Raw genomic sequence first — 15074 nt, forward strand, 5'->3', positions numbered from 1 at the left:
GGTGTGTGTGTGTGTGTGTGTGTGTGTGTGTGTGTGTGTGTGTGTGTGTGTGGGAAAGAGGGAGAGAGAGATAAAAAGAGAGAGAGAGAGCCCAATCACAACACAGAAAGAAAGGGTGTTGGATGCGTTCAGACAGTATATGGTGGACATGTGGAAATATGAAAACAGAAGTGTGAAAGTAGAATACAAAATAACCCAAGCTATCTAATGCAGGGTAGACAAGACACTTTCATTCATCCATCCATTTTCTGTCACGCTTGTCCTCATGAGGGTCACATTCCCAGCTGACATTGGTCCGAGAGACGGCCTTGGCCGGTCGCCTGTCAATTATAGGCCACCATGACGGATTTGATAAAATGAATATATTTCCTGTCTATAAACAAGTCAAGGGAGGCAACTGAGGGTTGCCGCAACAATGACAGAGCCCATCTATCCATCCATTTTCTGATACACTACTCGTCACAATAGTCACGGGGCGTGCCGTACGTAGCCTTATCCAAGTCGTCTTCGGGCAGTAGGCTGGGGACACCCTGAACTGTTTGCCAGCCCGATTTAGAGTGTGAGCCATTAGTCTCAGTGATAGAGTTTGCGGTTCAGCATTCGTGAATTCACCTATCCACTGAGTTTTTGGGGGCCTCACAGTACAGAGGTGCAGGGTTCAATTCTGGCTCCGGCCTTGCTGTGTGGAGTTTGCATGATCTCTGCGTGCCTGTGTGGGTTTTCTCTGGGTACTCTGGTTTCCTCCCACACTCCAAAAACATGCTTTGCAGTTTAACGGAACACTCAAAAATGTCCCTAGGCATGAGCGTGAATGCGAATGGTTGTTTGTCTATGTGTGCCCGGCGATTGGCTGACAACTGCCCGAAAAACACCTGGGATAGGTGTAATGGGAATTTCACATATAACGGCGCTAAAACGAAGTAACTGTTCGTACTACTGAATGCTGACCAGTTATTTTGCAGATAAGCAATTGGCTTCAGCATGCCTGCGACACGTGTGAGGACAAAGGCAGTTCAGGTCATGGATAGATGGATGGATGGATGGATGGATGTGATTTGCAGCTGTGGCATAAATGATAACTTTGTCCATTTGAGACTATTCTATCGTACTGTGCTATCAAATTGCAAATGCAGATGCTGAAAAACAAAAGCTAAATGTTTGCAGACTGAAATTTCGAGGAAAAATATGAATTGAGCAGTTTAACACTAATGAATAGAGCAACATGGCAGTTTCCAGGCCCTAAATGGATTGACTTACTGACTGACAGAAGCAATTAAATTTACAAACGGTAGCAATGACTGATGATAAGATGACAGACCGATGAGTAACAATGTGGTTCCGTTTGGAAAAATAATGGACTGATGATGACAGATGGGTGTCAAGGCCGCTGACAGATGACGAATGATTGACCAGCAAAAGTTTGTAAAATTGCCGTCTCTGTTGACAGGGAAGCCGAACTGAGCAGCTGCGTACCTTTTTGCAGTTGATCACCATTCAGCCATTTTTTTCTAAGTTGAGTGTGTACTGTATGTAGCAACAACGAAGTGGGCAGGTACTCGAATTGAAAAGTAAATCTGTGTCACAGCGACGCCAAAATTTGATCTGCTTGTTTTGCAAGCTTTTCGCCTTTTTATTGCCTGTTGGAAACAATCGATGATGGATGTCATAGAGGTCAAATTGAAACCATGTAACAGACTCATTTCGACCTACATTATCCAGTTATCCATATTACATTCATTCATTTTCCGATCCGCTTATCCTCACAAGGGTCGCGGGGGTGCTGGAGCCTATCCCAGCTGTCTTCGGGCAGTAGGCGGGGGACACCCTGAACCGGTTGCCAGCCAATCGAAGGTAGAGATAAGATCGGTCCTAAAAAATCGAGCCCGGCCCGAACCGGCCCGAGGGTATTTAAGCCCGACCCGACCCGAGCCCGATCAATTAGCTTGATTTGCAGGCCCGAGCCCGAAGCAAACCCGACATTTCATATTTTATTTGTGATGACTCGGGGAGGAGGAGGGGTGATTTCTGATAACAAAGCCTGTCTTTTGGAACGAAATCTAAGTTAAACAAGACTGTATAAACATTTACATCTTTTATATTTCTCGCCATCCATATTACAGTTGGGAAAAATTTACCTTTAATAGATAATCCTTCTCATTAATAATAATAATAAAATGGCTTCAAAGTCACCTACTGTATGTTCACACGAGATATGACCATTTATCAGAAACAAGGCAATCATCAATTTAGTGCAATGTGGGGGGGTTGTTCCCGCCACAAGGCTGTTGGCTCTCAAACTGCGAGACTTGACTTCAACAGCTTGTGTCTCCCTCAGAAACCCTCAGAAATGACAGTCGCTTCTCTTCTCTCTCTCACTCTCTCTCTACTCATGCCAGTTCAGAAAGGCTCATATTAGTGGCCAAAACTACTAAAAAAAAAAAGTCAGCGAGAGAGAAGGCCGACCCGAACCCGAACCAATGATTGACATTTTAAGGCCCGACCCGACCCGAATTTCGGGTTGGGTCGGGTCGGGCGGCCCGATCTTACCTCTAATCGAAGGGCACACAGAGATGAACAACCATCCGCTCACACTCACTCCTAGGGACAATTTAGAGTGTTCAATTAGCCTGCTATGCATGTTTTCGGAATGTGGGAGGAAACTGGAGTACCCGGAGAGAACCCACGCAGGCCAGGGGAAAACATGCAAACTCCACACAGGGAGGCCGGAGGTGGAATTGAACCCAGTACCTCTGCACTGTGAGGTCGACGCGCTAACCACTGGACCACCAGGCCGCCATCCATATTACAGTTGGGAAAAATTGACCTTTCATAGATAATCCTTCTCATGAATAATAAGAATAAAATGGCTAAAAAGTCACCTACTATATGTTCACACGAGATATGACCATTAATCAGAAACAAGGCAATCATCAATTTAGAGCAATGTGGGGGGGGTTGTTCCCACCACAAGGCTGTTGGCTCTCAAACTGCGAGACTTGACTTCAACAGCTTGTGTTTCCCTCAGAAACCCTCAGAAATGACAGTCTCTTCTCTTCTCTCTCTCACTCTCTCTCTACTCATGCCAGTTCAGAAAGGCTCATATTGTTTGCAGAGGAGGCCTGTCTCTCCTCTCATGCATGAGAAAACCTGTTGTTAATTTGGATTATGAAAGCGAGGAGAAGGCTCAGCATTTCGCTGGAATGCAGAGGAGAAGAAACGGGGAGGTGAAAGATGGAGGATGCGCTGCCAAAAATATGGCTGGGCCGTGCTGTGGATACAGCTGACACTGACAGGTTTGCAACCAAAACAATTTATGAGTTACAAAAAGGCTACAGTATTACAGTCAGACTACAGTCTTTATAGTCACTATGCTGGTCGCCTTGACGTGCATAAGAATGTCCCTAGTCGGCAAATGCATCCTGTCTAACTTCAAAGTATTCTGGGACAACACATTTTATTTGAACAGGCTTTCGGCCAAGCCATGCGTCCTTTGGAGAGAGTTTTATGTGGTCTTTGAAAGTCGCATTGCACAATGTTTCATTTCCGTCGATGCTTTCACTTCCTATTCATTAGCCACTGACATTTTACTGAGTTCGTTTCAGAGCCATTTAGCGGCCCTGTTGTACATCTGCTTGACACGTCGGCTTCTCAGTCAAGAGGTTAAAATCCCTGAATGTTCTCCACGAGCTTTCATGTGTTTTCTCTCCGACATTCCAAAAACATGATTGCTAGGTTCCCTGAAGGCTCTAAATTGCCTCTTGGTTTGAATGTGAATCACTCTTGGCCTATATGGTAAGCAGTCCAGGGTGTACACAGCTTCTCATCATATTCATCATCATTAGTAAGTAGGCAAAAATGCGACCCGAGATCCTGGACAGGCGAAGCAGTAGAAAATGAATAAATGAAAGACAATAACTAAAGAAATAATTGCCGTTATTTTTATATTTATTTTCTGGCAATATTTTGCTAAAACTAAATATAAATATAACATAATGTTCAATTGAATGTTTTTAATCTGATTTGGTGCTTCAATTAAACTTGCATATTGCCACAATTTCTGTTGTGTGCTCGTTGGCCACCTGGATGCAGTGTTATACAGACACGCAGATATATAGGAGTTGGTCACTCCTCATTCAGTAGCAGAAATATTATTCGATCTTCACCAAGGATAAAGAATATATCCCTGCAAGTATTGTTATAGTATCAATGTGTGGGTTGTTTTCGCAATTGATCATTGATGTAAGTCAGCGGTCCCCAACCTTTTTTGCTCCACGGACCGGTTTAATATCAGACAATATTTTCAGGGACCGGCCTTTAAAGTGTGGCGGATAAATACAACAAAATAATATGATATGACCTCCATGAAAACTGTGATATTTTCGAAACATAATAAGAAACATGAATCATGAGACGAGGAACGTCCTATCTGGCTGCAATGCTCTCTGGTCGCTATGGCATTGTTTAAACGTGCCTTCAAAGTAAGATACACCGCAAATAGAAAAAGTGCCTGAAATATACGCCTCACCATTGCCGCATATTATTTGGAGTGGGCTTGGTGTGTGGGAATCTCCCATTGGAGTCACCTTCGTGCACGAAAGTTCGTTCAATCTCAGCTGCTCAACATTTTCAGTTATTTGCTGTTGTATCGCCGATTTTCAAAATGCAAATGATCTGTTTTTTTTCAAAGAATAGTTTGTTTTGTTATTGTTTGGTTGGTGTCTTATATGAAACTGCGACATTGCGCAATTTATTGGACAGACTTGTTTAAGATCACACAGCGTAATTTGGGTGGCATTTTATTTCGTATTTTTAAATCATTTTTTTATTTTTGACTATCTGTAAATTTAATTTCCTGCTCTTAATTGTGAATGCATACTTGATGGTTTTAAATGCTGCTGAAATTAAGTGCTGCTTGACGAGCCTATACAGTATTGCGTTCATGTATGTGACGTCACTGAAGGCCTAAGGTTGAAATGCACGGCCCGCCACTGAAAATAGTAAATAAATAAATAATGAAGCAGGTATTCAAGCTTGACGAGCATGCATCATAAGCAACAGAGTAACTCCATAGAAACTTAAGAACTGTGAAAGACAAGACCAAAAATCTGAAATGTTTCAGCATTTAAAAAATAAAAAAATAAATAAAAACTAAACACAAACTATGTGCGTTGTTTTGTTATAAATGCTTAATGTGTCAGATCGGAGACGCCAGTGAACAAAACAGAGACAAACAAATTTCCACTGGAATGGACGTTGAGAGACAGGCAGAAGTGCGGTGCATTACCACAAAAATTTGTCATACGAGACACATTTTTGGTGGCCTCTTGCAACATTGCATAACTCGACACTTCGCTTCGAAACCCAGCAGTGGAGGATTTCTCTCTGCTGTTGTGTGGCCAAAATTAGACATTGCTTTTAGAAAGCAACAACTGAAACGCAGTAAACATCCGTTGAATGGTGAACCAATGTAACCACACATTATGTAGGGTAGATATGGTGATTTACATGATGTAAAGAACATTCCCAGTTATATTTGACGCAAACATTTTACATATATGAGGATTGGGACAGAATAAAAATGTACCTTATGAGAAGATCTTTATCATTTGCAGTGATGATGGTAATGCATGAGAAAGTAACACGTTACTGAAATACATCAATATTTTACGGTCATAACTGATTTAACGTGTTGCTTCTCTAAGAGAAGTAATCTTACTACGGTTACTTTGTAAAGTCACAACTCCTTACTGCGTAGCAATTGACAGTGTTGACAAGTAGCTCACCGAAATGTTGCCGAGACTTAACATTCGCGATCAAGTGGTAGCACCGTTAACTGCGTCCTGAGTGCCTCCATCCCAGCTGTCTTTGGGCAGTAGACGGGGTACACCCTGAATTGGTTGCCAGCCATTCGCAGGGCACACAGAGACAAACAACCATCCGTGCTCACACTCACACCTCGGGACAATTTAGAGTGTTCCATTCATCTGCCACGCATGTTTTTGGAATGTGGGAGGAAACCGGAGTACCAGGAGAAAACCCACCCAGGCACAGGGAGAACATTCAAAGTCCACACAGGAAGGCCGGAGCCGGAATCAAACCCTGCGCCTCTGCACCGTGAGGCAGCGTGCTCACCACCGGGCCGTACTGTCAAATCAAATCAAATAATTTAATGTTGATGTCCCAACATGCAGCACATTCACACACTGTTTCATTTTTTTCAATGGCCACTTCCATTCCTGCGTCGTTGCCGCAGTGCACACATCATGCTTTTTTTTAATGTCCTCAGTGATCACACAGCTCTTGAAATGTTCCAAATCCGCTCTGTTTAATGGGGCGACTAGCTTTGGGTGTCACGTCCCATCACTTCCAGATGCGACCGGTGTGCAGTACTCTCACTGATTTATGATGATGCGTTAACGCTGACTTGGATATCATCTCACATCATGTTACTGTTTGTTTCCCCAAGAGTAAGAAGTTTATCATTTACCCTTTCATACACCATGTAACCTGATAACACACTGTAGTACCCACTGTCCCTAAAAGGGGTTAAAAAACATTCCACAGCCATCACCGTACAGAACATGCAAACTCCACACAGGAAGGCCAGGGAAGAAATTTGAAACCAGAACTTCAGAACTGAAAGACAGGCTTGCTAACAATTAGTAAAGGGTCCGAAAATTAAAACAAATTCAAAGTTAAGTGCTAGATTTCCAAGACAACAAATATTTAAATGCAATAAAGACTGGACAGTATATTTTTAAATATCATACTTGCGTCATGATAGTTGAATGTAATGAAATGAAACGCACACATTTTTGTCCATTACACACATATATCTTTTTTCAGGTACCGTATTTTCCGCACTGAAAGACGCACTGGATTATGAGGCGCACCTTCAATGAATGGCTATTTTATACATTTTTTTCATCCATTAGACGCTTCGCATTAAAAGGCGCAATCTACAATGCCTCCACTAGATGGTGCTACGCTCCTTCCATTCAACTCGAGAGTAACAATGTCCTTCCCCGTGTCTTCTTTTCTTCCGGTCAACTCGAGAGGCGTTCATGACTACCTCCGAAAAACGCATTGGCATTTCCTTTATTGTAGCTCCAACAGTACGATCAGATAAGATAAGATAAGAAAACATTTAATAGTCTCACACTGGAAAAACTCCCACTTCACAGCAGCAAAGTTATGAGAGGAAGAAGTAGAAGAACAAAATAAATAGGAGCTGCTGGAAAGGCAGCCACTCTCGCGGCGCTATCTTGAAGTCAAAATAACACAAGTGTCAGTCGTCGTTATTTATTCCTTTGTTGTGTATTCACAAATGATGAAATCACAATATAAATTCTATAGGGAGGGGGGCTATAGAATTTATTTTGTGATATCCTCGCTTGCTTTTCAGTTTTGATGTATTATTTTAAATTTTTGTAGTTTCATGGAAGTAATCGTTAGTTTACGTTTTTCGGAGGCGGTCTTGAACGCCTCTCGAGTCGACGGAAGAAGGCACGTAGACAGACAAAGACGTACCTGCATTTGTTGAGACTGTTTTAAAAAATTAACACCACAGCTCTCCTTTAACATAAACTTATTTAATAAAGCAGTGACACAGTTCACTGAACCAACAGCAAGTTATAACATTGGAAGCATGTCTCCAGGAAGGAGCCATCTTGGAGTCGTATTACCGTACTGACCATACAAAAGACGCACCGGATTTTAAGGCGCTCGGTGAGCTTTTAAGAAAATGGAAGACTTTTTGGTGCGCCCTATAATGCGGAAAATACGGTATTTAGTTTATCCCTAGCCTAATAACATAAATACCAATATCATTTTCAATTTACTGTCATGATATTACAATCCAAAAATGTTTGCTAAAAATTATGTTTGTCTGTGTTTTTTGCTATGTCCGTGTCAATTCTTAGTCAACCGGGTCATGGTATTCCGCAAGCAACTTGGCTTTCCTGAGTTTTTGAAATTGTTTTATCCTGTTTTCCAAAAAATGGCAATTATGCTATGAGGCTAACAGTTGTATTTATTTATTTTTTGAACTTCCTTGTTTCGTAGTCCAGCGAGGGATGTGTGATCCACAGGATGGAGTGGGTGACAGAGAGAGGAAGAAGATGACCGTCACTATATGTAGACTTCCTGTGTGGCAAGCACTGCCAGGGACTAATTTCCTGTCAGTGACACAGTATGAGGTCAGTGTCCGTCTCGGGCCTGTGCTTACAAAACTGGGCTCAATTTTATGCGTGTTTGTTTGTTCTGTTTTTTTTTCTCACAGTTTTGATTCCTTTCAGTGACACCGATAACGTTAGACTGGAACTGACGTAAAAAGAATTCCATCAGCATGTCATCATTTTTAATGAACCGCAGTCTCAATCTTGTGTTCAGAATTTGTTTGATGCTCTTAATGTCCCGTGAGGAGCAGAATTTGGACCCAGATGCAGACAGGACGCGGAAGTGGCAAATTCATTTTTAAAAAAAAGTATACTAAAATACAAAGTAACAACAGAGAGTAGGGCTGGATGCAGAAGGCATCCAAGAAATTTCTGAGGTGTCACCTGAAAAATTGAAATTTAAAAACTGAGAAATGTCAGGACATGCCCAATCCTATATAACAAACTCAAGGTGACGACATAAAGACGATAGCAACTGACAACCTCAAAGACCCAACCCCAAACACACTCACAACACAACACAATGTAAATAATGTCATACTACTCTATACGATTCTATGGGTGGTAGCGCATGTCTTTAAGTGAGAATGTGAGTGAATAGTGTGTTGTTTTTTTGTTATTTTGGCTAGATTTGCCCTGCAATTGGCTGGCAACCAGTCGAGGATGCCTCTCGCCCAAAGTCAGCTGAGAGAAGCTCCAACTCAGCCACAACCCGATGTGAGGATAAGCGCTGGTATGCAAAATGGATGGATTTATGACCATATCTTTAGTTTAAGACTGAGATCATCATTTTTCCACCATTTCTATTTTGAAAAATATTTTTTTAAAGCTTCCAACAAAGCACAATGACTGTCATTTTGTACAGGTAAATCAATGCGATTACATGCACTGAAGAATCTGAGAAAATGGGGAGAAACACTTTTCCAGCATCCTGATTCATTCATGCATAGCCCATAAAAAGGAGTAAAGACAGATTCATTACATCCAGGGGAGGTGTGCCACTGTCAACATCTTAACACACACTTGCAAATTGCACTGGTGTATACAGTCTAGCTCTGCCCAATACTCAGTTGTGAAGGGTCCAAAATCTATCCTGCCATCTTTGCCCCACCGTGAAACAGTTTCGAGTGGAGATGAATTTAGTGAGCTGAGAACTAGCACGAGCGGCCCGGTGGCCCAGTCGTTAGCGCATTGACCTCACAGTGCAGAGGTGCAGGGTTCGATTCCGCCTTCCTGTGTGGAATTTGCATGTTCTCCCCGTACTTGTGTGGGTTTTCTCCGGGTTCTCCGGTTTCCTCCCACATTCCAAAAACATGCATGGCAGGTTAATGGAACACTCTAAATTGTCCCTAGGTGTGAGTGTGAGTGTGGATGGTTGTTCGCCTATGTGTGCCATGCGATTGACTGGAAGCCAGTTCAGGGTATACCCCGCCTGCTGCCCAAAGACATCTGGGATAGGCTCGAGCACGCCCCGGGACCCTTGTGAGGATAAGCAGATTGGAAAATGGAAGATGGATGGAAGGAGAACTAGCACGTTACAGCTGAGCTTTCTCACGTCAATGCATTTTTAAGATGGAAAGTGATGACAAACAGAGCAAAGGCGACGCACTGAACGGTTCAACCTGTTTTCACCCGACAGACATTAAAGCTGTGAAATGAGAGAGCACTTGTAGTCAATCATTAGCGGATTGTTGTTTCTGAGAAGGAAGAGATGAGACCCAATAGGTTCAATGAAAGAACAATGGTTGCTGTCAAAACTGAAATGACTTCATCCACATTTCAACACAGCAAAACGTCAACTTTGACGTGACGCTGAGCTACTGCCATGACTCAGTCTTTCTTTTTCCACCTCTGCTCTCATGAGGTCGAAACAGTTGTAAAGTATCAGAAAATATGTCACCCTCACACATTGTTTGTATGCTCATATTGTGTAACCATGACAACTGCTGTGTCGCTTTGTTGTTTCTGTCTGAGCCAAGTTTATACAGCAAATTACTGCTGCAGGACCAAATGCAAAACCTCATAAAATCACCCCTTCCAACTAATCACCAATTCTGAGCCATTTTATGATCCAATGTACTACATACAGTTGCAAGAAAAGTATGAGATCCCTTTGGGGATACCTGGTTTTCGGCACAGATGAGGATATAAAATATGATCTGATCTTCACCTGAGTCGCAACAACAGGCAAACAGTTTTCTAAATGTAAAACCAAATGTTTCCATGTTTTTGTTGAAAAAGCTGTCAGGTGTGATGAAACCATCCAGCCATCCATTTTCCGATCCGCTTTATCCTCACAAGGGAGCCTATACCAGCTGTCTTTGGGCAGCAGGCGGGGGGACACCCTGAGCCGGTTGCCAGCCAATCGCATCGCACACAAAGACGAACAACCATCCGCGCTCACACTCACACCTAGGGACAATTCAGAGTGTTCAATCAGCCTGCCATGCATGTTTTTGGAATGTGGGAGGAAACCGGAGTACCCGGAGAAAACCCACGCAGGCCCGGGGAGAACATGCAAACTCCACACAGGAAGGCCGGAGCTGGAATCGAACCCTGCACTGTGAGGTAGATGTACAAACCAGTCGGCCATCGTGCCGCCCGTGATGAAACCAAGTTGATGAAATTTAAGGTGTTGCTTCAAGGTGCCCTGCTGTGTGTATATATACACGGCATTGCACCTTGAAAAAGAAGATTCACCCAATATGAACTGTGAACAGAAAAGTGCTCAGAAGACCAACTTAACTTGCATTAAGTCAGAGTCACAAAAGTATCTCTAAAAGGTTTGATGTTCATCAGTCAATGGAGAGTTGGAGAAAGTTCAGCCCTGTTGCCACTCTCCCGAGTGGCCATCCTGGAAAGACACACGGCGCTGAATGTTCAGTGAGCTGTCGAACAAATGAGTGTTGGCTAAAAGACTCAAAAATCTCTGACACACGCTCACCCCTCTGTTGACAAATCTATGATAAAAACAACAGAAAACAAAAATGGATGACATGAAAAGACAGCGCTGAGCCTAAAATAACATTGACAGAGATTTGGGGTTTGTAAAAGAGTGCTTGGTTGTTCTACAATCGACTGAAACCAAACGAGTAGTTTGGGGGGGAAAAAAGGCACAGCACACCACCATCAAAATGTAATCCCAACTGTCTCCATCAGGATCACAGGGGGGCGTGCATCGATGTTCTCGAACGAAAAATAAATTACCAAATTCATCAAGACATTTTGAAAGGCAACTAACCAATTGCATTATGAGTTCACAAGACAACGAACGACACAGGGAATAGGAAAGTAAACAAAAGAATGGCTTCAAGTGAAGAAGAAAAACCTTCGAGAGCGGCCCAAGTCAAAATCTTGACCTCAACCCAATTGAGGTGTTGTAATTAATATTCGTAGTAAAATTCACTTTCACTTGGATCTAATGAAGACTCTTGTTGAGTATTTTATACTGAATTCCCTGCCAGATGCCTGCAGAAGGGCAAATAGTCTTTCGATTATTTCTGAGATCTGAGGTCTCACACATACAGCTTGTTTGTGTTTTCACTGACCCTAGTCCGTCTTGACTCACCTTTAAGATCATCCTGGGATTAGTTCACCCACCCAGTATCCATATTTAGCTCTAGAAGAGTCATCTAGCTTTGTCAGACGCGGGATTAAACATTATTGGCAGGAAACTGTATGAAAGAAGGGAGGGAATGGAGCGGGACTGGGAGCAAGAGATGGGCGGGGAAACAATGCTGGGAGGGAGGCAGCGTGGGATATCCTTTGTGAATCATGGAAAGTGATCCAAGGAGCACACACAGGCTCACAGACTCCTCTCTGTGTCTTGACATTCAGCCCAAAGACACTGGGTGGACATTCATCAGCCTTTGGAAACACTTACTCAATACTTCTTTGAAGGAATATCAGGATGGACACTCACTTGTTCTGTTTTCACCACTTCCGGCCCTATCGCCTAATAGATTAAAAAAAACAAAAAAACACACACCTAAACACTTCACTCATGTCTCAAAATAAAACTGACGTCATGCTCGAGCCCTGTCACTCACAATGTCCAACTTGTGGAAGCACTCCGGAACGAATGAATTTTTCTCAGTAAAGTTCCTATACTGGACAAGCATGTTCTCTTGTTTCAGCTTCAAATTTAATGCACGGTTATGAGTCAGTTGCATTATCAATTTGTACAGTAAAATAATGGATTTTTAAAGTTTATGTATGCATTCTGGGTTACAACATGGTTGGGCAAAATGAATGTGAAAGGCCACTTCTTACAAAATAAATGGTACACGATGGACTCTATTATGGTAGACAGTGCGTCTGCTGTGAAGTGCAAATGCGGGCGGCTCCTATTAAATAAATAAATAAATAAATAAATTATCAGTGCAAGGGTTACTGCACGTGCTGCCAATTTGGCAGTGCGCTCTCTGGAAAGCTGAGTAGGCCTGCGCAGCAGAAGGAGTTTCTTGGAGATGTGCCTCCATAATAGGGTGACAGAAAATCAATCTGAAGTCTAAACTTCGCCAAACCCGATGCAGGGTAGATAGCTGGTCTATCCATCCATCCATTCATCCATCCATCCATCCATCCATTTTCTAATTCGCTTATTCGGACCAGGTTCGCGGGCATGTTGGAGCCTATCCCAGCTGACTTCGGGCAGTCGGCAGGGTACACCCTAAACTGGTTGCTAGCCAATCGCAGGGCACACATAGACAAACAACCATTCATGCTCACAATCACATCGAGGGACAATTTAGAATGTTCCATTAACCTGACATGTATGTTTTTGAAATGTAGGAGGAAATCGTCGTACTTGGAGAAAGCCCACGGGGCATGGGGACAACACACGCAAACTCCACAGAGGAAGGCTTGAATCGAACCCTGCAGCACTGCACTGTGAGGCCGATGTGGTCACCAGTCCACAGCTGGTCTAATGCAAGGTATATAAATTATAAATATGTGAATAGCGGCGATCGAACCCTCTGAATCATTGTATTATATTTTTTAAAGCGCATCGTCGAGACACTAGTGCATGGCTAGCACATGACATTTAAAGGGAATCAAAGAAGACGCTTTCAGTGGCCAAAATTTAATCACCTGTGACCACTCCCACAGTGGTGCATCCCTCCCTGTCTTGGATCCACTGGCCTGCACTCATCTGTGAAATGACCAAAATCGGGTCGAACTAAGTTGTCTCACATCATAGAGTCCGATAGCTTACTTTATCCAGCTATCTGTTTTCTGTACCGTCCTCATTAGGCATTACAGGGTATATCAGGTGCGGGCAAATAATTTTGCAAAAGGGCCACATAAAAAACTGGAATACTGGCTGAGGGCCAAGCCAACATGCTAACCTCAGCTTGTCTATATTTTAATGTATTATTATTTTATTTTGCGTTCATGTAAGTAGAGTGTGTCCCATCCATCTTGCCTAGAGGCAGGGTACAGCCTGGACTGGTCATCAGTTAATCAAAGCCAGAAAGGATTTTCAAGTAAACTACAATTCACTCTCAAAATGACAACTATGGGCAATTTAGACTCAATTTCAGTCACGTGCGTTTTTGCTCCACGCAAAAAATGCCCAAGCCAAGATTCAAACTCAGATCTTTTTGACTGTTAGGAAGACGCACTAAGGATATGCGTCTCTGTTCTGAGTTAAAAAACAATTTTTTTTCCCGTAGCGTTGAGTTTGTGCACGATCAGCAGTGTACAGAGATTTGATATTGAACGAGCACGAAAGGCAGAATGCTAAAGTAAAACAAGATGACTCCCCCAAAAAGATTTTTCAATGGATGAACAAATCTGCAGATGAACATAATACGAGGTAAAGTATCTGTGAAAGATTATTTTGCTGTTGGGGTGAAGTGCTAGGCCAAAGACTTTCTCAAGATATTGTGGTGAGAACACTGATAGGAGGGAATACTGGAAAATGTCTACGAGAATGTGAACATCATATTGTATTCAGCATGTACTCATTTCCTCCATTTAGTTATAAGTATTTCACATCAACGTATATCCTCAATGACAAACGTAGTTTCTGAGTTTTTCGTCAATCTGAGCCGATTGAAGGTGTCCACCACATTACGAACCGGCACAAGGGCAGAGCAAAAGGGGGTTCATAGAGTGGCAGTGTTCTGGCTCAATCATGCTTGCGACAAAATGAAGCCACGTGACAAATAATTTGTTATCAGCAGTTTGAGAGTTGCTACAGTCTGGGAACGCTGCACAGTCACGTCCTCTGCCAGGAATGTGAAAAATAGGTCCTTGCTCTGCTTTAGTCAGGGGCCCAAGCAGCACTGTTCACTCCTTCTTACCTCTGCCATATAAAACACTCTGTGGAAAGACTCATGATTGGACGTTTTTTAACTCTTTACTGCTAACTCATTTCATCTAGCTAGAACAATAGGATGACTGAAATATTGCCTGTTTAAAGCTTCCAGTGGGAATGTGCCTTGACTGGGGAAGAAATCAGTTTTCACACAACAGATCTTAAAACCAAATGAACATAACAAACTCAATTCGGACATCGCTGTCAGAAAGGTTTAAATGATCACCTAAACACATGCGTCGCACCACTTCTTCGCTTCTATGTTGTGTCTCAGGCATTTACGTAGGTCAGATTGTACACATGGACCACATCAACAAAGACCTGTCACAGACTTGGAGGAGTTGAGCCCAAGTTAATGCTTTTGTGACAATGTTTCGATAATGCTAACGAATAGCTAACGCAAGGGTACAAGCATGTTTTCAGTGGCAGATAAACCACCGCTACTAAACTTTTTCAAAATGATTCCTCCAAGAATGCATATATGTCATAAATTAACTGCAGAAACAACCAGCCATCTGTCCAGCCATCCATTGTCTTCTGCTAATCCTGGGGAAGTGTTGGGGGGTGGGGGT

At 42.7% G+C, this 15074-nt stretch overlaps 1 protein-coding gene across 3 annotated transcripts in view; it reads right to left on the reverse strand.

Annotated features, from left to right (window-relative positions):
• The window catches only part of phldb1b (pleckstrin homology-like domain, family B, member 1b), a 114122-nt gene that overhangs the window by 86334 nt on the left and 12714 nt on the right, over positions 1 to 15074 (reverse strand). The gene's annotated exons all lie outside the window — the stretch shown is intronic.

Source organism: Hippocampus comes, unplaced genomic scaffold (assembly GCF_001891065.2).
Source record: "Hippocampus comes isolate QL1 unplaced genomic scaffold, H_comes_QL1_v1.1 scaffold122, whole genome shotgun sequence".
Taxonomy (NCBI): domain Eukaryota; kingdom Metazoa; phylum Chordata; class Actinopteri; order Syngnathiformes; family Syngnathidae; genus Hippocampus; species Hippocampus comes.